Raw genomic sequence first — 24,503 nt, 5'->3', positions numbered from 1 at the left:
GGGCAGGAGTGGGCAGAGAGCACGCTCATCAGCCAGCAGTTTGCGGTTTGCCCAGGAAAGTGCAGTGTCCTTGGAATGTGCAGCAAATCCAATTTCTTGGCAAGTCCGGGGGAAGTGAGCAGTGCAGGTACACTTTCACCTTGAGAAATGGACTTGGAAAGCTTTTCGCTAAGATGTAGGCGACTAGAGAGGCAGAATACGGAGCTCCGGCGCTGGCCGAAAAGAAGTGCCGCTTCCCGGCGTCTTTCGGCAAAAGCGGCGCTCCGCAGAGCACCGCTGCCGCTCCGGTCATCTGTACGCCAAGTAGCCGCTTCTTCGCCTCCGGCAGCCGGAGATCGCGGTAGCTTGCAAGAGGCGAAGAATAAAGCCGCGAAGAAGCCGGCTTGTGCGCGAAGCTCGCAGACAGCTGCAGGACGGTGGCTGCCGCTCTCCTGCCTGTTGAATTCACTCTGGGCATGCGAGTGGAAGGTGTTCCAGGACAACTTTCCTGGGTTTTGACGTAGTCCTGCTGCATCCCTCCTTGGAAATTCTTGCTGCTCCCCGGAGGCTCCGAGATGCAGAGAACACGATGGCAGCTGCTGAAAAGAAGGGCAGCAGTGAGTTTGTCAAGAAACAAGAATATAGGCAGCTGCCTGTGCTTGGCAAGGAGCAGCTGCTGCATTCTTGCACTTGCCTTCCTTCAGTGCGCACAGAAGCCCGCTGTTCTGCTGCTTGGTTTTTCCGCATTCAGTCAATTGCACAGGATTGAAGCTGGGGCAGGCTGTTCAGCTTTGCTGCTTTTCAGCATCTCAGCTGCCCTTCTGCTCTGTGACAGCTCTCCAGGTTTCTTGCCTTCTCCAGGCTGCAACGTGCCCGCTACTACCCAGAGCTGGGCAGGAGTGGGCAGAGAGCACGCTCATCTGCCAGCAGTTTGCGGCTTGCCCAGGAAAATGCAGTGTCCTTGGAATGTGCAGCAAATCCAATTTCTTGGCAAGTCCGGGGGAAGTGAGCAGTGCTGGTACACTTTCACCTTGAGAAATGGAGTTGGAAAGCTTTTCGCTAAGATGTAGGCGACTAGAGAGGCAGAATACGGAGCTCCGGCGCTGGCCGATAAGAAGTGCCGCTTCCCGGCGTCTTTCGGCAAAAGCGGCGCTCCGGAGCGCACCGCTGCCGCTCCAGTCATCTGTGCGCGAAGTAGCCGCTTCTTCGCCTCCGGCAGCCGGAGATCGCGGTAGCTTGAATAGGCGAAGAATAAAGCTGCGAAGAAGCCGGCTTGTGCGCGAACCTTGCAGACAGCTGCAGGATGGTGGCTGCCGCTCTCCTGCCTGTTGAATTCACTTCTGGCATGCCAGTGGAAGGTGTTCCAGGACAACTTTCCTGGGTTTTGACGTAGTCCTGCTGCATCCCTCCTTGGAAATTCTTGCTGCTCCCCGGAGGCTCCGAGATGCAGAGAACACGATGGCAGCTGCTGAAAAGAAGGGCAGCAGTGAGTTTGTCAAGAAACAAGAATATAGGCAGCTGCCTGTGCTTGGCAAGGAGCAGCTGCTGCATTCTTGCACTTGCCTTCCTTCAGTGCGCACAGAAGCCCGCTGCTCTGCTGCTTGGTTTTTCTGCATTCAGTCAATTGCACAGGATTGAAGCTGGGGCAGGCTGTTCAGCTTTGCTGCTTTTCAGCATCTCAGCTGCCCTTCTGCTCTGTGACAGCTCTCCAGGTTTCTTGCCTTCTCCAGGCTGCAACGTGCCCGCTACTACCCAGAGCTGGGCAGGAGTGGGCAGAGAGCACGCTCATCTGCCAGCAGTTTGCGGCTTGCCCAGGAAAGTGCAGTGTCCTTGGAATGTGCAGCAAATCCAATTTCTTGGCAAGTCCGGGGGAAGTGAGCAGTGCTGGTACACTTTCACCTTGAGAAATGGAGTTGGAAAGCTTTTCGCTAAGATGTAGGCGACTAGAGAGGCAGAATACGGAGCTCCGGCGCTGGCCGAAGGGAAGTGCCGCTTGCCGGCGTCTTTCGGCAAAAGCGGCGCTCTGGAGCGCACCGCTGCCGCTCCAGTCAGCTGTGCGCGAAGTAGCCGCTTCTTCGCCTCCGGCAGCCGGAGATCGCGGTAGCTTGCATAGGCGAAGAACGAAGCCGCGAAGAAGCCGGCTTGTGTGCGAAGCTCGCAGACAGCTGCAGGACGGTGGCTGCCGCTCTCCTGCCTGTTGAATTCACTTCTGGCATCCGAGTGGAAGGTGTTCCAGGACAACTTTCCTGGGTTTTGACGTAGTCCTGCTGCATCCCTCCTTGGAAATTCTTGCTGCTCCCCGGAGGCTCCGAGATGCAGAGAACACGATGGCAGCTGCTGAAAAGAAGGGCAGCAGTGAGTTTGTCAAGAAACAAGAATATAGGCAGCTGCCTGTGCTTGGCAAGGAGCAGCTGCTGCATTCTTGCACTTGCCTTCCTTCAGTGCGCACAGAAGCCCGCTGCTCTGCTGCTTGGTTTTTCTGCATTCAGTCAATTGCACAGGATTGAAGCTGGGGCAGGCTGTTCAGCTTTGCTGCTTTTCAGCATCTCAGCTGCCCTTTGGCTCTGTTACAGCTCTCCAGGTTTCTTGCCTTTGCCAGGCTGCAACCTGCTGGCTAGTACCCAGAGCTGGGCAGGAGTGGGCAGAGAGCACGCTCATCAGCCAGCAGTTTGCGGTTTGCCCAGGAAAGTGCAGTGTCCTTGGAATGTGCAGCAAATCCAATTTCTTGGCAAGTCCGGGGGAAGTGAGCAGTGCAGGTACACTTTCACCTTGAGAAATGGAGTTGGAAAGCTTTTCGCTAAGATGTAGGCGACTAGAGAGGCAGAATACGGAGCTCCGGCGCTGGCCGAAAAGAAGTGCCGCTTGCCGGCGTCTTTCGGCAAAAGCGGCGCTCCGCAGAGCACCGCTGCCGCTCCGGTCATCTGTACGCCAAGTAGCCGCTTCTTCGCCTCCGGCAGCCGGAGATCGCGGTAGCTTGCAAGAGGCAAAGAATAAAGCCGCGAAGAAGCCGGCTTGTGCGCGAAGCTCGCAGACAGCTGCAGGACGGTGGCTGCCGCTCTCCTGCCTGTTGAATTCACTCTGGGCATGCGAGTGGAAGGTGTTCCAGGACAACTTTCCTGGGTTTTGACGTAGTCCTGCTGCATCCCTCCTTGGAAATTCTTGCTGCTCCCCGGAGGCTCCGAGATGCAGAGAACACGATGGCAGCTGCTGAAAAGAAGGGCAGCAGTGAGTTTGTCAAGAAACAAGAATATAGGCAGCTGCCTGTGCTTGGCAAGGAGCAGCTGCTGCATTCTTGCACTTGCCTTCCTTCAGTGCGCACAGAAGCCCGCTGCTCTGCTGCTTGGTTTTTCCGCATTCAGTCAATTGCACAGGATTGAAGCTGGGGCAGGCTGTTCAGCTTGGCTGCTTTTCAGCATCTCAGCTGCCCTTCTGCTCTGTGACAGCTCTCCAGGTTTCTTGCCTTCTCCAGGCTGCAACGTGCCCGCTACTACCCAGAGCTGGGCAGGAGTGGGCAGAGAGCACGCTCATCTGCCAGCAGTTTGCGGCTTGCCCAGGAAAGTGCAGTGTCCTTGGAATGTGCAGCAAATCCAATTTCTTGGCAAGTCCGGGGGAAGTGAGCAGTGCTGGTACACTTTCACCTTGAGAAATGGAGTTGGAAAGCTTTTCGCTAAGATGTAGGCGACTAGAGAGGCAGAATACGGAGCTCCGGCGCTGGCCGAAGGGAAGTGCCGCTTGCCGGCGTCTTTCGGCAAAAGCGGCGCTCTGGAGCGCACCGCTGCCGCTCCAGTCATCTGTGCGCGAAGTAGCCGCTTCTTCGCCTCCGGCAGCCGGAGATCGCGGTAGCTTGCATAGGCGAAGAACGAAGCCGCGAAGAAGCCGGCTTGTGCGCGAAGCTCGCAGACTGCTGCAGGACGGTGGCTGCCGCTCTCCTGCCTGTTGAATTCACTTCTGGCATGCGAGTGGAAGGTGTTCCAGGACAACTTTCCTGGGTTTTGACGTAGTCCTGCTGCATCCCTCCTTGGAAATTCTTGCTGCTCCCCGGAGGCTCCGAGATGCAGAGAACACGATGGCAGCTGCTGAAAAGAAGGGCAGCAGTGAGTTTGTCAAGAAACAAGAATATAGGCAGCTGCCTGTGCTTGGCAAGGAGCAGCTGCTGCATTCTTGCACTTGCCTTCCTTCAGTGCGCACAGAAGCCCGCTGCTCTGCTGCTTGGTTTTTCTGCATTCAGTCAATTGCACAGGATTGAAGCTGGGGCAGGCTGTTCAGCTTTGCTGCTTTTCAGCATCTCAGCTGCCCTTTGGCTCTGTGACAGCTCTCCAGGTTTCTTGCCTTTGCTGGCTGCAACCTGCTGGCTAGTACCCAGAGCTGGGCAGGAGTGGGCAGAGAGCACGCTCATCAGCCAGCAGTTTGCGGTTTGCCCAGGAAAGTGCAGTGTCCTTGGAATGTGCAGCAAATCCAATTTCTTGGCAAGTCCGGGGGAAGTGAGCAGTGCAGGTACACTTTCACCTTGAGAAATGGACTTGGAAAGCTTTTCGCTAAGATGTAGGCGACTAGAGAGGCAGAATACGGAGCTCCGGCGCTGGCCGAAAAGAAGTGCCGCTTCCCGGCGTCTTTCGGCAAAAGCGGCGCTCCGCAGAGCACCGCTGCCGCTCCGGTCATCTGTACGCCAAGTAGCCGCTTCTTCGCCTCCGGCAGCCGGAGATCGCGGTAGCTTGCAAGAGGCGAAGAATAAAGCCGCGAAGAAGCCGGCTTGTGCGCGAAGCTCGCAGACAGCTGCAGGACGGTGGCTGCCGCTCTCCTGCCTGTTGAATTCACTCTGGGCATGCGAGTGGAAGGTGTTCCAGGACAACTTTCCTGGGTTTTGACGTAGTCCTGCTGCATCCCTCCTTGGAAATTCTTGCTGCTCCCCGGAGGCTCCGAGATGCAGAGAACACGATGGCAGCTGCTGAAAAGAAGGGCAGCAGTGAGTTTGTCAAGAAACAAGAATATAGGCAGCTGCCTGTGCTTGGCAAGGAGCAGCTGCTGCATTCTTGCACTTGCCTTCCTTCAGTGCGCACAGAAGCCCGCTGTTCTGCTGCTTGGTTTTTCCGCATTCAGTCAATTGCACAGGATTGAAGCTGGGGCAGGCTGTTCAGCTTTGCTGCTTTTCAGCATCTCAGCTGCCCTTCTGCTCTGTGACAGCTCTCCAGGTTTCTTGCCTTCTCCAGGCTGCAACGTGCCCGCTACTACCCAGAGCTGGGCAGGAGTGGGCAGAGAGCACGCTCATCTGCCAGCAGTTTGCGGCTTGCCCAGGAAAATGCAGTGTCCTTGGAATGTGCAGCAAATCCAATTTCTTGGCAAGTCCGGGGGAAGTGAGCAGTGCTGGTACACTTTCACCTTGAGAAATGGAGTTGGAAAGCTTTTCGCTAAGATGTAGGCGACTAGAGAGGCAGAATACGGAGCTCCGGCGCTGGCCGATAAGAAGTGCCGCTTCCCGGCGTCTTTCGGCAAAAGCGGCGCTCCGGAGCGCACCGCTGCCGCTCCAGTCATCTGTGCGCGAAGTAGCCGCTTCTTCGCCTCCGGCAGCCGGAGATCGCGGTAGCTTGAATAGGCGAAGAATAAAGCTGCGAAGAAGCCGGCTTGTGCGCGAACCTTGCAGACAGCTGCAGGATGGTGGCTGCCGCTCTCCTGCCTGTTGAATTCACTTCTGGCATGCGAGTGGAAGGTGTTCCAGGACAACTTTCCTGGGTTTTGACGTAGTCCTGCTGCATCCCTCCTTGGAAATTCTTGCTGCTCCCCGGAGGCTCCGAGATGCAGAGAACACGATGGCAGCTGCTGAAAAGAAGGGCAGCAGTGAGTTTGTCAAGAAACAAGAATATAGGCAGCTGCCTGTGCTTGGCAAGGAGCAGCTGCTGCATTCTTGCACTTGCCTTCCTTCAGTGCGCACAGAAGCCCGCTGCTCTGCTGCTTGGTTTTTCTGCATTCAGTCAATTGCACAGGATTGAAGCTGGGGCAGGCTGTTCAGCTTTGCTGCTTTTCAGCATCTCAGCTGCCCTTCTGCTCTGTGACAGCTCTCCAGGTTTCTTGCCTTCTCCAGGCTGCAACGTGCCCGCTACTACCCAGAGCTGGGCAGGAGTGGGCAGAGAGCACGCTCATCTGCCAGCAGTTTGCGGCTTGCCCAGGAAAGTGCAGTGTCCTTGGAATGTGCAGCAAATCCAATTTCTTGGCAAGTCCGGGGGAAGTGAGCAGTGCTGGTACACTTTCACCTTGAGAAATGGAGTTGGAAAGCTTTTCGCTAAGATGTAGGCGACTAGAGAGGCAGAATACGGAGCTCCGGCGCTGGCCGAAGGGAAGTGCCGCTTGCCGGCGTCTTTCGGCAAAAGCGGCGCTCTGGAGCGCACCGCTGCCGCTCCAGTCAGCTGTGCGCGAAGTAGCCGCTTCTTCGCCTCCGGCAGCCGGAGATCGCGGTAGCTTGCATAGGCGAAGAACGAAGCCGCGAAGAAGCCGGCTTGTGTGCGAAGCTCGCAGACAGCTGCAGGACGGTGGCTGCCGCTCTCCTGCCTGTTGAATTCACTTCTGGCATCCGAGTGGAAGGTGTTCCAGGACAACTTTCCTGGGTTTTGACGTAGTCCTGCTGCATCCCTCCTTGGAAATTCTTGCTGCTCCCCGGAGGCTCCGAGATGCAGAGAACACGATGGCAGCTGCTGAAAAGAAGGGCAGCAGTGAGTTTGTCAAGAAACAAGAATATAGGCAGCTGCCTGTGCTTGGCAAGGAGCAGCTGCTGCATTCTTGCACTTGCCTTCCTTCAGTGCGCACAGAAGCCCGCTGCTCTGCTGCTTGGTTTTTCTGCATTCAGTCAATTGCACAGGATTGAAGCTGGGGCAGGCTGTTCAGCTTTGCTGCTTTTCAGCATCTCAGCTGCCCTTTGGCTCTGTTACAGCTCTCCAGGTTTCTTGCCTTTGCCAGGCTGCAACCTGCTGGCTAGTACCCAGAGCTGGGCAGGAGTGGGCAGAGAGCACGCTCATCAGCCAGCAGTTTGCGGTTTGCCCAGGAAAGTGCAGTGTCCTTGGAATGTGCAGCAAATCCAATTTCTTGGCAAGTCCGGGGGAAGTGAGCAGTGCAGGTACACTTTCACCTTGAGAAATGGAGTTGGAAAGCTTTTCGCTAAGATGTAGGCGACTAGAGAGGCAGAATACGGAGCTCCGGCGCTGGCCGAAAAGAAGTGCCGCTTGCCGGCGTCTTTCGGCAAAAGCGGCGCTCCGCAGAGCACCGCTGCCGCTCCGGTCATCTGTACGCCAAGTAGCCGCTTCTTCGCCTCCGGCAGCCGGAGATCGCGGTAGCTTGCAAGAGGCAAAGAATAAAGCCGCGAAGAAGCCGGCTTGTGCGCGAAGCTCGCAGACAGCTGCAGGACGGTGGCTGCCGCTCTCCTGCCTGTTGAATTCACTCTGGGCATGCGAGTGGAAGGTGTTCCAGGACAACTTTCCTGGGTTTTGACGTAGTCCTGCTGCATCCCTCCTTGGAAATTCTTGCTGCTCCCCGGAGGCTCCGAGATGCAGAGAACACGATGGCAGCTGCTGAAAAGAAGGGCAGCAGTGAGTTTGTCAAGAAACAAGAATATAGGCAGCTGCCTGTGCTTGGCAAGGAGCAGCTGCTGCATTCTTGCACTTGCCTTCCTTCAGTGCGCACAGAAGCCCGCTGCTCTGCTGCTTGGTTTTTCCGCATTCAGTCAATTGCACAGGATTGAAGCTGGGGCAGGCTGTTCAGCTTGGCTGCTTTTCAGCATCTCAGCTGCCCTTCTGCTCTGTGACAGCTCTCCAGGTTTCTTGCCTTCTCCAGGCTGCAACGTGCCCGCTACTACCCAGAGCTGGGCAGGAGTGGGCAGAGAGCACGCTCATCTGCCAGCAGTTTGCGGCTTGCCCAGGAAAGTGCAGTGTCCTTGGAATGTGCAGCAAATCCAATTTCTTGGCAAGTCCGGGGGAAGTGAGCAGTGCTGGTACACTTTCACCTTGAGAAATGGACTTGGAAAGCTTTTCGCTAAGATGTAGGCGACTAGAGAGGCAGAATACGGAGCTCCGGCGCTGGCCGAAGGGAAGTGCCGCTTGCCGGCGTCTTTCGGCAAAAGCGGCGCTCTGGAGCGCACCGCTGCCGCTCCAGTCATCTGTGCGCGAAGTAGCCGCTTCTTCGCCTCCGGCAGCCGGAGATCGCGGTAGCTTGCATAGGCGAAGAACGAAGCCGCGAAGAAGCCGGCTTGTGCGCGAAGCTCGCAGACTGCTGCAGGACGGTGGCTGCCGCTCTCCTGCCTGTTGAATTCACTTCTGGCATGCGAGTGGAAGGTGTTCCAGGACAACTTTCCTGGGTTTTGACGTAGTCCTGCTGCATCCCTCCTTGGAAATTCTTGCTGCTCCCCGGAGGCTCCGAGATGCAGAGAACACGATGGCAGCTGCTGAAAAGAAGGGCAGCAGTGAGTTTGTCAAGAAACAAGAATATAGGCAGCTGCCTGTGCTTGGCAAGGAGCAGCTGCTGCATTCTTGCACTTGCCTTCCTTCAGTGCGCACAGAAGCCCGCTGCTCTGCTGCTTGGTTTTTCTGCATTCAGTCAATTGCACAGGATTGAAGCTGGGGCAGGCTGTTCAGCTTTGCTGCTTTTCAGCATCTCAGCTGCCCTTTGGCTCTGTGACAGCTCTCCAGGTTTCTTGCCTTTGCTGGCTGCAACCTGCTGGCTAGTACCCAGAGCTGGGCAGGAGTGGGCAGAGAGCACGCTCATCAGCCAGCAGTTTGCGGCTTGCCCAGGAAAGTGCAGTGTCCTTGGAATGTGCAGCAAATCCAATTTCTTGGCAAGTCCGGGGGAAGTGAGCAGTGCAGGTACACTTTCACCTTGAGAAATGGACTTGGAAAGCTTTTCGCTAAGATGTAGGCGACTAGAGAGGCAGAATACGGAGCTCCGGCGCTGGCCGATAAGAAGTGCCGCTTGCCGGCGTCTTTCGGCAAAAGCGGCGCTCCGCAGAGCACCGCTGCCGCTCCGGTCATCTGTACGCCAAGTAGCCGCTTCTTCGCCTCCGGCAGCCGGAGATCGCGGTAGCTTGCAAGAGGCAAAGAATAAAGCCGCGAAGAAGACGGCTTGTGCGCGAAGCTCGCAGACAGCTGCAGGATGGTGGCTGCCGCTCTCCTGCCTGTTGAATTCACTCTGGGCATGCGAGTGGAAGGTGTTCCAGGACAACTTTCCTGGGTTTTGACGTAGTCCTGCTGCATCCCTCCTTGGAAATTCTTGCTGCTCCCCGGAGGCTCCGAGATGCAGAGAACACGATGGCAGCTGCTGAAAAGAAGGGCAGCAGTGAGTTTGTCAAGAAACAAGAATATAGGCAGCTGCCTGTGCTTGGCAAGGAGCAGCTGCTGCATTCTTGCACTTGCCTTCCTTCAGTGCGCACAGAAGCCCGCTGCTCTGCTGCTTGGTTTTTCTGCATTCAGTCAATTGCACAGGATTGAAGCTGGGGCAGGCTGTTCAGCTTGGCTGCTTTTCAGCATCTCAGCTGCCCTTCTGCTCTGTGACAGCTCTCCAGGTTTCTTGCCTTCTCCAGGCTGCAACGTGCCCGCTACTACCCAGAGCTGGGCAGGAGTGGGCAGAGAGCACGCTCATCTGCCAGCAGTTTGCGGCTTGCCCAGGAAAGTGCAGTGTCCTTGGAATGTGCAGCAAATCCAATTTCTTGGCAAGTCCGGGGGAAGTGAGCAGTGCAGGTACACTTTCACCTTGAGAAATGGAGTTGGAAAGCTTTTCGCTAAGATGTAGGCGACTAGAGAGGCAGAATACGGAGCTCCGGCGCTGGCCGAAAAGAAGTGCCGCTTGCCGGCGTCTTTCGGCAAAAGCGGCGCTCCGCAGAGCACCGCTGCCGCTCCGGTCATCTGTACGCCAAGTAGCCGCTTCTTCGCCTCCGGCAGCCGGAGATCGCGGTAGCTTGCAAGAGGCAAAGAATAAAGCCGCGAAGAAGCCGGCTTGTGCGCGAAGCTCGCAGACAGCTGCAGGACGGTGGCTGCCGCTCTCCTGCCTGTTGAATTCACTCTGGGCATGCGAGTGGAAGGTGTTCCAGGACAACTTTCCTGGGTTTTGACGTAGTCCTGCTGCATCCCTCCTTGGAAATTCTTGCTGCTCCCCGGAGGCTCCGAGATGCAGAGAACACGATGGCAGCTGCTGAAAAGAAGGGCAGCAGTGAGTTTGTCAAGAAACAAGAATATAGGCAGCTGCCTGTGCTTGGCAAGGAGCAGCTGCTGCATTCTTGCACTTGCCTTCCTTCAGTGCGCACAGAAGCCCGCTGCTCTGCTGCTTGGTTTTTCCGCATTCAGTCAATTGCACAGGATTGAAGCTGGGGCAGGCTGTTCAGCTTGGCTGCTTTTCAGCATCTCAGCTGCCCTTCTGCTCTGTGACAGCTCTCCAGGTTTCTTGCCTTCTCCAGGCTGCAACGTGCCCGCTACTACCCAGAGCTGGGCAGGAGTGGGCAGAGAGCACGCTCATCTGCCAGCAGTTTGCGGCTTGCCCAGGAAAGTGCAGTGTGCTTGGAATGTGCAGCAAATCCAATTTCTTGGCAAGTCCGGGGGAAGTGAGCAGTGCTGGTACACTTTCACCTTGAGAAATGGACTTGGAAAGCTTTTCGCTAAGATGTAGGCGACTAGAGAGGCAGAATACGGAGCTCCGGCGCTGGCCGAAGGGAAGTGCCGCTTGCCGGCGTCTTTCGGCAAAAGCGGCGCTCTGGAGCGCACCGCTGCCGCTCCAGTCATCTGTGCGCGAAGTAGCCGCTTCTTCGCCTCCGGCAGCCGGAGATCGCGGTAGCTTGCATAGGCGAAGAACGAAGCCGCGAAGAAGCCGGCTTGTGCGCGAAGCTCGCAGACTGCTGCAGGACGGTGGCTGCCGCTCTCCTGCCTGTTGAATTCACTTCTGGCATGCGAGTGGAAGGTGTTCCAGGACAACTTTCCTGGGTTTTGACGTAGTCCTGCTGCATCCCTCCTTGGAAATTCTTGCTGCTCCCCGGAGGCTCCGAGATGCAGAGAACACGATGGCAGCTGCTGAAAAGAAGGGCAGCAGTGAGTTTGTCAAGAAACAAGAATATAGGCAGCTGCCTGTGCTTGGCAAGGAGCAGCTGCTGCATTCTTGCACTTGCCTTCCTTCAGTGCGCACAGAAGCCCGCTGCTCTGCTGCTTGGTTTTTCTGCATTCAGTCAATTGCACAGGATTGAAGCTGGGGCAGGCTGTTCAGCTTTGCTGCTTTTCAGCATCTCAGCTGCCCTTTGGCTCTGTGACAGCTCTCCAGGTTTCTTGCCTTTGCTGGCTGCAACCTGCTGGCTAGTACCCAGAGCTGGGCAGGAGTGGGCAGAGAGCACGCTCATCAGCCAGCAGTTTGCGGTTTGCCCAGGAAAGTGCAGTGTCCTTGGAATGTGCAGCAAATCCAATTTCTTGGCAAGTCCGGGGGAAGTGAGCAGTGCAGGTACACTTTCACCTTGAGAAATGGACTTGGAAAGCTTTTCGCTAAGATGTAGGCGACTAGAGAGGCAGAATACGGAGCTCCGGCGCTGGCCGATAAGAAGTGCCGCTTGCCGGCGTCTTTCGGCAAAAGCGGCGCTCCGCAGAGCACCGCTGCCGCTCCGGTCATCTGTACGCCAAGTAGCCGCTTCTTCGCCTCCGGCAGCCGGAGATCGCGGTAGCTTGCAAGAGGCAAAGAATAAAGCCGCGAAGAAGACGGCTTGTGCGCGAAGCTCGCAGACAGCTGCAGGATGGTGGCTGCCGCTCTCCTGCCTGTTGAATTCACTCTGGGCATGCGAGTGGAAGGTGTTCCAGGACAACTTTCCTGGGTTTTGACGTAGTCCTGCTGCATCCCTCCTTGGAAATTCTTGCTGCTCCCCGGAGGCTCCGAGATGCAGAGAACACGATGGCAGCTGCTGAAAAGAAGGGCAACTGTGAGTTTGTCAAGAAACAAGAATATAGGCAGCTGCCTGTGCTTGGCAAGGAGCAGCTGCTGCATTCTTGCACTTGCCTTCCTTCAGTGCGCACAGAAGCCCGCTGCTCTGCTGCTTGGTTTTTCTGCATTCAGTCAATTGCACAGGATTGAAGCTGGGGCAGGCTGTTCAGCTTGGCTGCTTTTCAGCATCTCAGCTGCCCTTCTGCTCTGTGACAGCTCTCCAGGTTTCTTGCCTTCTCCAGGCTGCAACGTGCCCGCTACTACCCAGAGCTGGGCAGGAGTGGGCAGAGAGCACGCTCATCTGCCAGCAGTTTGCGGCTTGCCCAGGAAAGTGCAGTGTCCTTGGAATGTGCAGCAAATCCAATTTCTTGGCAAGTCCGGGGGAAGTGAGCAGTGCTGGTACACTTTCACCTTGAGAAATGGAGTTGGAAAGCTTTTCGCTAAGATGTAGGCGACTAGAGAGGCAGAATACGGAGCTCCGGCGCTGGCCGAAGGGAAGTGCCGCTTGCCGGCGTCTTTCGGCAAAAGCGGCGCTCTGGAGCGCACCGCTGCCGCTCCAGTCATCTGTGCGCGAAGTAGCCGCTTCTTCGCCTCCGGCAGCCGGAGATCGCGGTAGCTTGCATAGGCGAAGAACGAAGCCGCGAAGAAGCCGGCTTGTGCGCGAAGCTCGCAGACTGCTGCAGGACGGTGGCTGCCGCTCTCCTGCCTGTTGAATTCACTTCTGGCATGCGAGTGGAAGGTGTTCCAGGACAACTTTCCTGGGTTTTGACGTAGTCCTGCTGCATCCCTCCTTGGAAATTCTTGCTGCTCCCCGGAGGCTCCGAGATGCAGAGAACACGATGGCAGCTGCTGAAAAGAAGGGCAGCAGTGAGTTTGTCAAGAAACAAGAATATAGGCAGCTGCCTGTGCTTGGCAAGGAGCAGCTGCTGCATTCTTGCACTTGCCTTCCTTCAGTGCGCACAGAAGCCCGCTGCTCTGCTGCTTGGTTTTTCTGCATTCAGTCAATTGCACAGGATTGAAGCTGGGGCAGGCTGTTCAGCTTTGCTGCTTTTCAGCATCTCAGCTGCCCTTTGGCTCTGTTACAGCTCTCCAGGTTTCTTGCCTTTGCCAGGCTGCAACCTGCTGGCTAGTACCCAGAGCTGGGCAGGAGTGGGCAGAGAGCACGCTCATCAGCCAGCAGTTTGCGGTTTGCCCAGGAAAGTGCAGTGTCCTTGGAATGTGCAGCAAATCCAATTTCTTGGCAAGTCCGGGGGAAGTGAGCAGTGCAGGTACACTTTCACCTTGAGAAATGGAGTGGCAAAGCTTTTCGCTAAGATGTAGGCGACTAGAGAGGCAGAATACGGAGCTCCGGCGCTGGCCGAAAAGAAGTGCCGCTTGCCGGCGTCTTTCGGCAAAAGCGGCGCTCCGCAGAGCACCGCTGCCGCTCCGGTCATCTGTGCGCGAAGTAGCCGCTTCTTCGCCTCCGGCAGCCGGAGATCGCGGTATCTTGCATAGGCGAAGAACGAAGCCGCGAAGAAGCCGGCTTGTGTGCGAAGCTCGCAGACAGCTGCAGGACGGTGGCTGCCGCTCTCCTGCCTGTTGAATTCACTTCTGGCATGCGAGTGGAAGGTGTTCCAGGACAACTTTCCTGGGTTTTGACGTAGTCCTGCTGCATCCCTCCTTGGAAATTCTTGCTGCTCCCCGGAGGCTCCGAGATGCAGAGAACACGATGGCAGCTGCTGAAAAGAAGGGCAGCAGTGAGTTTGTCAAGAAACAAGAATATAGGCAGCTGCCTGTGCTTGGCAAGGAGCAGCTGCTGCATTCTTGCACTTGCCTTCCTTCAGTGCGCACAGAAGCCCGCTGCTCTGCTGCTTGGTTTTTCCGCATTCAGTCAATTGCACAGGATTGAAGCTGGGGCAGGCTGTTCAGCTTTGCTGCTTTTCAGCATCTCAGCTGCCCTTCTGCTCTGTTACAGCTCTCCAGGTTTCTTGCCTTCTCCAGGCTGCAACCTGCTGGCTAGTACCCAGAGCTGGGCAGGAGTGGGCAGAGAGCACGCTCATCTGCCAGCAGTTTGCGGTTTGCCCAGGAAAGTGCAGTGTCCTTGGAATGTGCAGCAAATCCAATTTCTTGGCAAGTCCGGGGGAAGTGAGCAGTGCAGGTACACTTTCACCTTGAGAAATGGAGTTGGAAAGCTTTTCGCTAAGATGTAGGCGACTAGAGAGGCAGAATACGGAGCTCCGGTGCTGGCCGAAGGGAAGTGCCGCTTGCCGGCGTCTTTCGGCAAAAGCGGCGCTCCGCAGAGCACCGCTGCCGCTCCGGTCATCTGTACGCCAAGTAGCCGCTTCTTCGCCTCCGGCAGCCGGAGATCGCGGTAGCTTGCAAGAGGCAAAGAATAAAGCCGCGAAGAAGCCGGCTTGTGCGCGAAGCTCGCAGACAGCTGCAGGACGGTGGCTGCCGCTCTCCTGCCTGTTGAATTCACTCTGGGCATGCGAGTGGAAGGTGTTCCAGGACAACTTTCCTGGGTTTTGACGTAGTCCTGCTGCATCCCTCCTTGGAAATTCTTGCTGCTCCCCGGAGGCTCCGAGATGCAGAGAACACGATGGCAGCTGCTGAAAAGAAGGGCAGCAGTGAGTTTGTCAAGAAACAAGAATATAGGCAGCTGCCTGTGCTTGGCAAGGAGCAGCTGCTGCATTCTTGCACTTGCCTTCCTTCAGTGCGCACAGAAGCCCGCTGCTCTGCTGCTTGGTTTTTCTGCATTCAGTCAATTGCACAGGATTGAAGCTGGGGCAGGCTGTTCAGCTTTGCTGCTTTTCAGCATCTCAGCTGCCCTTCTGCTCTGTGACAGCTCTCCAGGTTTCTTGCCTTCTCCAGGCTGCAACGTGCCCGCTACTACCCAGAGCTGGGCAGGAGTGGGCAGAGAGCACGCTCATCTGCCAGCAGTTTGCGGCTTGCCCAGGAAAGTGCAGTGTCCTTGGAATGTGCAGCAAATCCAATTTCTTGGCAAGTCCGGGGGAAGTGAGCAGTGCTGGTACACTTTCACCTTGAGAAATGGAGTTGGAAAGCTTTTCGCTAAGATGTAGGCGACTAGAGAGGCAGAATACGGAGCTCCGGTGCTGGCCGAAAAGAAGTGCCGCTTGCCGGCGTCTTTCGGCAAAAGCGGCGCTCCGCAGAGCACCGCTGCCGCTCCGGTCATCTGTACGCCAAGTAGCCGCTTCTTCGCCTCCGGCAGCCGGAGATCGCGGTAGCTTGCAAGAGGCAAAGAATAAAGCCGCGAAGAAGCCGGCTTGTGCGCGAAGCTCGCAGACAGCTGCAGGACGGTGGCTGCCGCTCTCCTGCCTGTTGAATTCACTCTGGGCATGCGAGTGGAAGGTGTTCCAGGACAACTTTCCTGGGTTTTGACGTAGTCCTGCTGCATCCCTCCTTGGAAATTCTTGCTGCTCCCCGGAGGCTCCGAGATGCAGAGAACACGATGGCAGCTGCTGAAAAGAAGGGCAGCAGTGAGTTTGTCAAGAAACAAGAATATAGGCAGCTGCCTGTGCTTGGCAAGGAGCAGCTGCTGCATTCTTGCACTTGCCTTCCTTCAGTGCGCACAGAAGCCCGCTGCTCTGCTGCTTGGTTTTTCTGCATTCAGTCAATTGCACAGGATTGAAGCTGGGGCAGGCTGTTCAGCTTGGCTGCTTTTCAGCATCTCAGCTGCCCTTCTGCTCTGTGACAGCTCTCCAGGTTTCTTGCCTTCTCCAGGCTGCAACGTGCCCGCTACTACCCAGAGCTGGGCAGGAGTGGGCAGAGAGCACGCTCATCTGCCAGCAGTTTGCGGCTTGCCCAGGAAAGTGCAGTGTCCTTGGAATGTGCAGCAAATCCAATTTCTTGGCAAGTCCGGGGGAAGTGAGCAGTGCTGGTACACTTTCACCTTGAGAAATGGACTTGGAAAGCTTTTCGCTAAGATGTAGGCGACTAGAGAGGCAGAATACGGAGCTCCGGCGCTGGCCGATAAGAAGTGCCGCTTCCCGGCGTCTTTCGGCAAAAGCGGCGCTCCGGAGCGCACCGCTGCCGCTCCAGTCATCTGTGCGCGAAGTAGCCGCTTCTTCGCCTCCGGCAGCCGGAGATCGCGGTAGCTTGCATAGGCGAAGAACGAAGCCGCGAAGAAGCCGGCTTGTGCGCGAAGCTCGCAGACTGCTGCAGGACGGTGGCTGCCGCTCTCCTGCCTGTTGAATTCACTCTGGGCATGCGAGTGGAAGGTGTTCCAGGACAACTTTCCTGGGTTTTGACGTAGTCCTGCTGCATCCCTCCTTGGAAATTCTTGCTGCTCCCCGGAGGCTCCGAGATGCAGAGAACACGATGGCAGCTGCTGAAAAGAAGGGCAGCAGTGAGTTTGTCAAGAAACAAGAATATAGGCAGCTGCCTGTGCTTGGCAAGGAGCAGCTGCTGCATTCTTGCACTTGCCTTCCTTCAGTGCGCACAGAAGCCCGCTGCTCTGCTGCTTGGTTTTTCTGCATTCAGTCAATTGCACAGGATTGAAGCTGGGGCAGGCTGTTCAGCTTTGCTGCTTTTCAGCATCTCAGCTGCCCTTTGGCTCTGTTACAGCTCTCCAGGTTCCTTGCCTTTGCCAGGCTGCAACCTGCTGGCTAGTACCCAGAGCTGGGCAGGAGTGGGCAGAGAGCACGCTCATCAGCCAGCAGTTTGCGGTTTGCCCAGGAAAGTGCAGTGTCCTTGGAATGTGCAGCAAATCCAATTTCTTGGCAAGTCCGGGGGAAGTGAGCAGTGCAGGTACACTTTCACCTTGAGAAATGGACTTGGAAAGCTTTTCGCTAAGATGTAGGCGACTAGAGAGGCAGAATACGGAGCTCCGGCGCTGGCCGAAAAGAAGTGCCGCTTGCCGGCGTCTTTCGGCAAAAGCGGCGCTCCGCAGAGCACCGCTGCCGCTCCGGTCATCTGTACGCCAAGTAGCCGCTTCTTCGCCTCCGGCAGCCGGAGATCGCGGTAGCTTGCAAGAGGCGAAGAATAAAGCCGCGAAGAAGCCGGCTTGTGCGCGAAGCTCGCAGACAGCTGCAGGACGGTGGCTGCCGCTCTCCTGCCTGTTGAATTCACTCTGGGCATGCGAGTGGAAGGTGTTCCAGGACAACTTTCCTGGGTTTTGACGTAGTCCTGCTGCATCCCTCCTTGGAAATTCTTGCTGCTCCCCGGAGGCTCCGAGATGCAGAGAACACGATGGCAGCTGCTGAAAAGAAGGGCAGCAGTGAGTTTGTCAAGAAACAAGAATATAGGCAGCTGCCTGTGCTTGGCAAGGAGCAGCTGCTGCATTCTTGCACTTGCCTTCCTTCAGTGCGCACAGAAGCCCGCTGCTCTGCTGCTTGGTTTTTCTGCATTCAGTCAATTGCACAGGATTGAAGCTGGGGCAGGCTGTTCAGCTTGGCTGCTTTTCAGCATCTCAGCTGCCCTTCTGCTCTGTGACAGCTCTCCAGGTTTCTTGCCTTCTCCAGGCTGCAACGTGCCCGCTACTACCCAGAGCTGGGCAGGAGTGGGCAGAGAGCACGCTCATCTGCCAGCAGTTTGCGGCTTGCCCAGGAAAGTGCAGTGTCCTTGGAATGTGCAGCAAATCCAATTTCTTGGCAAGTCCAGGGGAAGTGAGCAGTGCTGGTACACTTTCACCTTGAGAAATGGACTTGGAAAGCTTTTCGCTAAGATGTAGGCGACTAGAGAGGCAGAATACGGAGCTCCGGCGCTGGCCGATAAGAAGTGCCGCTTCCCGGCGTCTTTCGGCAAAAGCGGCGCTCCGGAGCGCACCGCTGCCGCTCCAGTCATCTGTGCGCGAAGTAGCCGCTTCTTCGCCTCCGGCAGCCGGAGATCGCGGTAGCTTGCATAGGCGAAGAACGAAGCCGCGAAGAAGCCGGCTTGTGCGCGAAGCTCGCAGACAGCTGCAGGACGGTGGCTGCCGCTCTCCTGCCTGTTGAATTCACTCTGGGCATGCGAGTGGAAGGTGTTCCAGGACAACTTTCCTGGGTTTTGACGTAGTCCTGCTGCATCCCTCCTTGGAAATTCTTGCTGCTCCCCGGAGGCTCCGAGATGCAGAGAACACGATGGCAGCTGCTGAAAAGAAGGGCAGCAGTGAGTTTGTCAAGAAACAAGAATATAGGCAGCTGCCTGTGCTTGGCAAGGAGCAGCTGCTGCATTCTTGCACTTGCCTTCCTTCAGTGCGCACAGAAGCCCGCTGCTCTGCTGCTTGGTTTTTCTGCATTCAGTCAATTGCACAGGATTGAAGCTGGGGCAGGCTGTTCAGCTTTGCTGCTTTTCAGCATCTCAGCTGCCCTTTGGCTCTGTTACAGCTCTCCAGGTTTCTTGCCTTTGCCAGGCTGCAACCTGCTGGCTAGTACCCAGAGCTGGGCAGGAGTGGGCAGAGAGCACGCTCATCAGCCAGCAGTTTGCGGTTTGCCCAGGAAAGTGCAGTGTCCTTGGAATGTGCAGCAAATCCAATTTCTTGGCAAGTCCGGGGGAAGTGAGCAGTGCAGGTACACTTTCACCTTGAGAAATGGAGTTGGAAAGCTTTTCGCTAAGATGTAGGCGACTGGAGAGGCAGAATACGGAGCTCCGGCGCTGGCCGAAAAGAAGTGCCGCTTGCCGGCGTCTTTCGGCAAAAGCGGCGCTCCGCAGAGCACCGCTGCCGCTCCGGTCATCTGTACGCCAAGTAGCCGCTTCTTCGCCTCCGGCAGCCGGAGATCGCGGTAGCTTGCATAGGCGAAGAACGAAGCCGCGAAGAAGCCGGCTTGTGCGCGAAGCTCGCAGACAGCTGCAGGACGGTGGCTGCCGCTCTCCTGCCTGTTGAATTCACTCTGGGCATGCGAGTGGAAGGTGTTCCAGGACAACTTTCCTGGGTTTTGACGTAGTCCTGCTGCATCCCTCCTTGGAAATTCTTGCTGCTCCCCGGAGGCTCCGAGATGCAGAGAACACGATGGCAGCTGCTGAAAAGAAGGGCAGCAGTGAGTTTGTCAAGAAACAAGAATATAGGCAGCTGCCTGTGCTTGGCAAGGAGCAGCTGCTGCATTCTTGCACTTGCCTTCCTTCAGTGCGCACAGAAGCCCGCTGCTCTGCTGCTTGGTTTTTCTGCATTCAGTCAATTGCACAGGATTGAAGCTGGGGCAGGCTGTTCAGCTTGGCTGCTTTTCAGCATCTCAGCTGCCCTTCTGCTCTGTGACAGCTCTCCAGGTTTCTTGCCTTCTCCAGGCTGCAACGTGCCCGCTACTACCCAGAGCTGGGCAGGAGTGGGCAGAGAGCACGCTCATGTGCCAGCAGTTTGCGGCTTGCCCAGGAAAGTGCAGTGTCCTTGGAATGTGCAGCAAATCCAATTTCTTGGCAAGTCCGGGGGAAGTGAGCAGTGCTGGTACACTTTCACCTTGAGAAATGGACTTGGAAAGCTTTTCGCTAAGATGTAGGCGACTAGAGAGGCAGAATACGGAGCTCCGGCGCTGGCCGAAAAGAAGTGCCGCTTGCCGGCGTCTTTCGGCAAAAGCGGCGCTCCGGAGCGCACCGCTGCCGCTCCAGTCATCTGTGCGCGAAGTAGCCGCTTCTTCGCCTCCGGCAGCCGGAGATCGCGGTAGCTTGAATAGGCGAAGAATAAAGCTGCGAAGAAGCCGGCTTGTGCGCGAACCTTGCAGACAGCTGCAGGATGGTGGCTGCCGCTCTCCTGCCTGTTGAATTCACTTCTGGCATGCGAGTGGAAGGTGTTCCAGGACAACTTTCCTGGGTTTTGACGTAGTCCTGCTGCATCCCTCCTTGGAAATTCTTGCTGCTCCCCGGAGGCTCCGAGATGCAGAGAACACGATGGCAGCTGCTGAAAAGAAGGGCAGCAGTGAGTTTGTCAAGAAACAAGAATATAGGCAGCTGCCTGTGCTTGGCAAGGAGCAGCTGCTGCATTCTTGCACTTGCCTTCCTTCAGTGCGCACAGAAGCCCGCTGCTCTGCTGCTTGGTTTTTCTGCATTCAGTCAATTGCACAGGATTGAAGCTGGGGCAGGCTGTTCAGCTTTGCTGCTTTTCAGCATCTCAGCTGCCCTTCTGCTCTGTGACAGCTCTCCAGGTTTCTTGCCTTCTCCAGGCTGCAACGTGCCCGCTACTACCCAGAGCTGGGCAGGAGTGGGCAGAGAGCACGCTCATCTGCCAGCAGTTTGCGGCTTGCCCAGGAAAGTGCAGTGTCCTTGGAATGTGCAGCAAATCCAATTTCTTGGCAAGTCCGGGGGAAGTGAGCAGTGCTGGTACACTTTCACCTTGAGAAATGGAGTTGGAAAGCTTTTCGCTAAGATGTAGGCGACTAGAGAGGCAGAATACGGAGCTCCGGCGCTGGCCGAAGGGAAGTGCCGCTTGCCGGCGTCTTTCGGCAAAAGCGGCGCTCTGGAGCGCACCGCTGCCGCTCCAGTCAGCTGTGCGCGAAGTAGCCGCTTCTTCGCCTCCGGCAGCCGGAGATCGCGGTAGCTTGCATAGGCGAAGAACGAAGCCGCGAAGAAGCCGGCTTGTGTGCGAAGCTCGCAGACAGCTGCAGGACGGTGGCTGCCGCTCTCCTGCCTGTTGAATTCACTTCTGGCATCCGAGTGGAAGGTGTTCCAGGACAACTTTCCTGGGTTTTGACGTAGTCCTGCTGCATCCCTCCTTGGAAATTCTTGCTGCTCCCCGGAGGCTCCGAGATGCAGAGAACACGATGGCAGCTGCTGAAAAGAAGGGCAGCAGTGAGTTTGTCAAGAAACAAGAATATAGGCAGCTGCCTGTGCTTGGCAAGGAGCAGCTGCTGCATTCTTGCACTTGCCTTCCTTCAGTGCGCACAGAAGCCCGCTGCTCTGCTGCTTGGTTTTTCCGCATTCAGTCAATTGCACAGGATTGAAGCTGGGGCAGGCTGTTCAGCTTGGCTGCTTTTCAGCATCTCAGCTGCCCTTCTGCTCTGTGACAGCTCTCCAGGTTTCTTGCCTTCTCCAGGCTGCAACGTGCCCGCTACTACCCAGAGCTGGGCAGGAGTGGGCAGAGAGCACGCTCATCTGCCAGCAGTTTGCGGTTTGCCCAGGAAAGTGCAGTGTCCTTGGAATGTGCAGCAAATCCAATTTCTTGGCAAGTCCGGGGGAAGTGAGCAGTGCAGGTACACTTTCACCTTGAGAAATGGACTTGGAAAGCTTTTCGCTAAGATGTAGGCGACTAGAGAGGCAGAATACGGAGCTCCGGCGCTGGCCGAAAAGAAGTGCCGCTTGCCGGCGTCTTTCGGCAGAAGCGGCGCTCCGCAGAGCACCGCTGCCGCTCCGGTCATCTGTACGCCAAGTAGCCGCTTCTTCGCCTCCGGCAGCCGGAGATCGCGGTAGCTTGCAAGAGGCGAAGAATAAAGCCGCGAAGAAGCCGGCTTGTGCGCGAAGCTCGCAGACAGCTGCAGGACGGTGGCTGCCGCTCTCCTGCCTGTTGAATTCACTCTGGGCATGCGAGTGGAAGGTGTTCCAGGACAACTTTCCTGGGTTTTGACGTAGTCCTGCTGCATCCCTCCTTGGAAATTCTTGCTGCTCCCCGGAGGCTCCGAGATGCAGAGAACACGATGGCAGCTGCTGAAAAGAAGGGCAGCAGTGAGTTTGTCAAGAAACAAGAATATAGGCAGCTGCCTGTGCTTGGCAAGGAGCAGCTGCTGCATTCTTGCACTTGCCTTCCTTCAGTGCGCACAGAAGCCCGCTGCTCTGCTGCTTGGTTTTTCTGCATTCAGTCAATTGCACAGGATTGAAGCTGGGGCAGGCTGTTCAGCTTTGCTGCTTTTCAGCATCTCAGCTGCCCTTTGGCTCTGTTACAGCTCTCCAGGTTTCTTGCCTTTGCCAGGCTGCAACCTGCTGGCTAGTACCCAGAGCTGGGCAGGAGTGGGCAGAGAGCACGCTCATCAGCCAGCAGTTTGCGGTTTGCCCAGGAAAGTGCAGTGTCCTTGGAATGTGCAGCAAATCCAATTTCTTGGCAAGTCCGGGGGAAGTGAGCAGTGCAGGTACACTTTCACCTTGAGAAATGGACTTGGAAAGCTTTTCGCTAAGATGTAGGCGACTGGAGAGGCAGAATACGGAGCTCCGGCGCTGGCCGAAAAGAAGTGCCGCTTGCCGGCGTCTTTCGGCAAAAGCGGCGCTCCGCAGAGCACCGCTGCCGCTCCGGTCATCTGTACGCCAAGTAGCCGCTTCTTCGCCTCCGGCAGCCGGAGATCGCGGTAGCTTGCAAGAGGCGAAGAATAAAGCCGCGAAGAAGCCGGCTTGTGCGCGAAGCTCGCAGACAGCTGCAGGACGGTGGCTGCCGCTCTCCTGCCTGTTGAATTCACTCTGGGCATGCGAGTGGAAGGTGTTCCAGGACAACTTTCCTGGGTTTTGACGTAGTCCTGCTGCATCCCTCCTTGGAAATTCTTGCTGCTCCCCGGAGGCTCCGAGATGCAGAGAACACGATGGCAGCTGCTGAAAAGAAGGGCAGCAGTGAGTTTGTCAAGAAACAAGAATATAGGCAGCTGCCTGTGCTTGGCAAGGAGCAGCTGCTGCATTCTTGCACTTGCCTTCCTTCAGTGCGCACAGAAGCCCGCTGCTCTGCTGCTTGGTTTTTCTGCATTCAGTCAATTGCACAGGATTGAAGCTGGGGCAGGCTGTTCAGCTTGGCTGCTTTTCAGCATCTCAGCTGCCCTTCTGCTCTGTGACAGCTCTCCAGGTTTCTTGCCTTCTCCAGGCTGCAACGTGCCCGCTACTACCCAGAGCTGGGCAGGAGTGGGCAGAGAGCACGCTCATCTGCCAGCAGTTTGCGGCTTGCCCAGGAAAGTGCAGTGTCCTTGGAATGTGCAGCAAATCCAATTTCTTGGCAAGTCCGGGGGAAGTGAGCAGTGCTGGTACACTTTCACCTTGAGAAATGGACTTGGAAAGCTTTTCGCTAAGATGTAGGCGACTAGAGAGGCAGAATACGGAGCTCCGGCGCTGGCCGAAAAGAAGTGCCGCTTGCCGGCGTCTTTCGGCAAAAGCGGCGCTCTGGAGCGCACCGCTGCCGCTCCAGTCATCTGTGCGCGAAGTAGCCGCTTCTTCGCCTCCGGCAGCCGGAGATCGCGGTAGCTTGCATAGGCGAAGAACGAAGCCGCGAAGAAGCCGGCTTGTGCGCGAAGCTCGCAGACTGCTGCAGGACGGTGGCTGCCGCTCTCCTGCCTGTTGAATTCACTTCTGGCATGCGAGTGGAAGGTGTTCCAGGACAACTTTCCTGGGTTTTGACGTAGTCCTGCTGCATCCCTCCTTGGAAATTCTTGCTGCTCCCCGGAGGCTCCGAGATGCAGAGAACACGATGGCAGCTGCTGAAAAGAAGGGCAGCAGTGAGTTTGTCAAGAAACAAGAATATAGGCAGCTGCCTGTGCTTGGCAAGGAGCAGCTGCTGCATTCTTGCACTTGCCTTCCTTCAGTGCGCACAGAAGCCCGCTGCTCTGCTGCTTGGTTTTTCTGCATTCAGTCAATTGCACAGGATTGAAGCTGGGGCAGGCTGTTCAGCTTTGCTGCTTTTCAGCATCTCAGCTGCCCTTTGGCTCTGTTACAGCTCTCCAGGTTTCTTGCCTTTGCCAGGCTGCAACCTGCTGGCTAGTACCCAGAGCTGGGCAGGAGTGGGCAGAGAGCACGCTCATCAGCCAGCAGTTTGCGGTTTGCCCAGGAAAGTGCAGTGTCCTTGGAATGTGCAGCAAATCCAATTTCTTGGCAAGTCCGGGGGAAGTGAGCAGTGCAGGTACACTTTCACCTTGAGAAATGGACTTGGAAAGCTTTTCGCTAAGATGTAGGCGACTAGAGAGGCAGAATACGGAGCTCCGGCGCTGGCCGAAAAGAAGTGCCGCTTCCCGGCGTCTTTCGGCAAAAGCGGCGCTCCGCAGAGCACCGCTGCCGCTCCGGTCATCTGTGCGCGAAGTAGCCGCTTCTTCGCCTCCGGCAGCCGGAGATCGCGGTAGCTTGCATAGGCGAAGAACGAAGCCGCGAAGAAGCCGGCTTGTGTGCGAAGCTCGCAGACAGCTGCAGGACGGTGGCTGCCGCTCTCCTGCCTGTTGAATTCACTCTGGGCATGCGAGTGGAAGGTGTTCCAGGACAACTTTCCTGGGTTTTGACGTAGTCCTGCTGCATCCCTCCTTGGAAATTCTTGCTGCTCCCCGGAGGCTCCGAGATGCAGAGAACACGATGGCAGCTGCTGAAAAGAAGGGCAGCAGTGAGTTTGTCAAGAAACAAGAATATAGGCAGCTGCCTGTGCTTGGCAAGGAGCAGCTGCTGCATTCTTGCACTTGCCTTCCTTCAGTGCGCACAGAAGCCCGCTGCTCTGCTGCTTGGTTTTTCTGCATTCAGTCAATTGCACAGGATTGAAGCTGGGGCAGGCTGTTCAGCTTTGCTGCTTTTCAGCATCTCAGCTGCCCTTTGGCTCTGTTACAGCTCTCCAGGTTTCTTGCCTTCTCCAGGCTGCAACCTGCTGGCTAGTACCCAGAGCTGGGCAGGAGTGGGCAGAGAGCACGCTCATCAGCCAGCAGTTTGCGGTTTGCCCAGGAAAGTGCAGTGTCCTTGGAATGTGCAGCAAATCCAATTTCTTGGCAAGTCCGGGGGAAGTGAGCAGTGCTGGTACACTTTCACCTTGAGAAATGGACTTGGAAAGC

Source organism: Vidua macroura, chromosome 14, assembly GCF_024509145.1.
Source record: "Vidua macroura isolate BioBank_ID:100142 chromosome 14, ASM2450914v1, whole genome shotgun sequence".
NCBI classification, from domain to species: domain Eukaryota; kingdom Metazoa; phylum Chordata; class Aves; order Passeriformes; family Viduidae; genus Vidua; species Vidua macroura.
Note: the sequence above shows the minus strand (reverse complement) of the source record.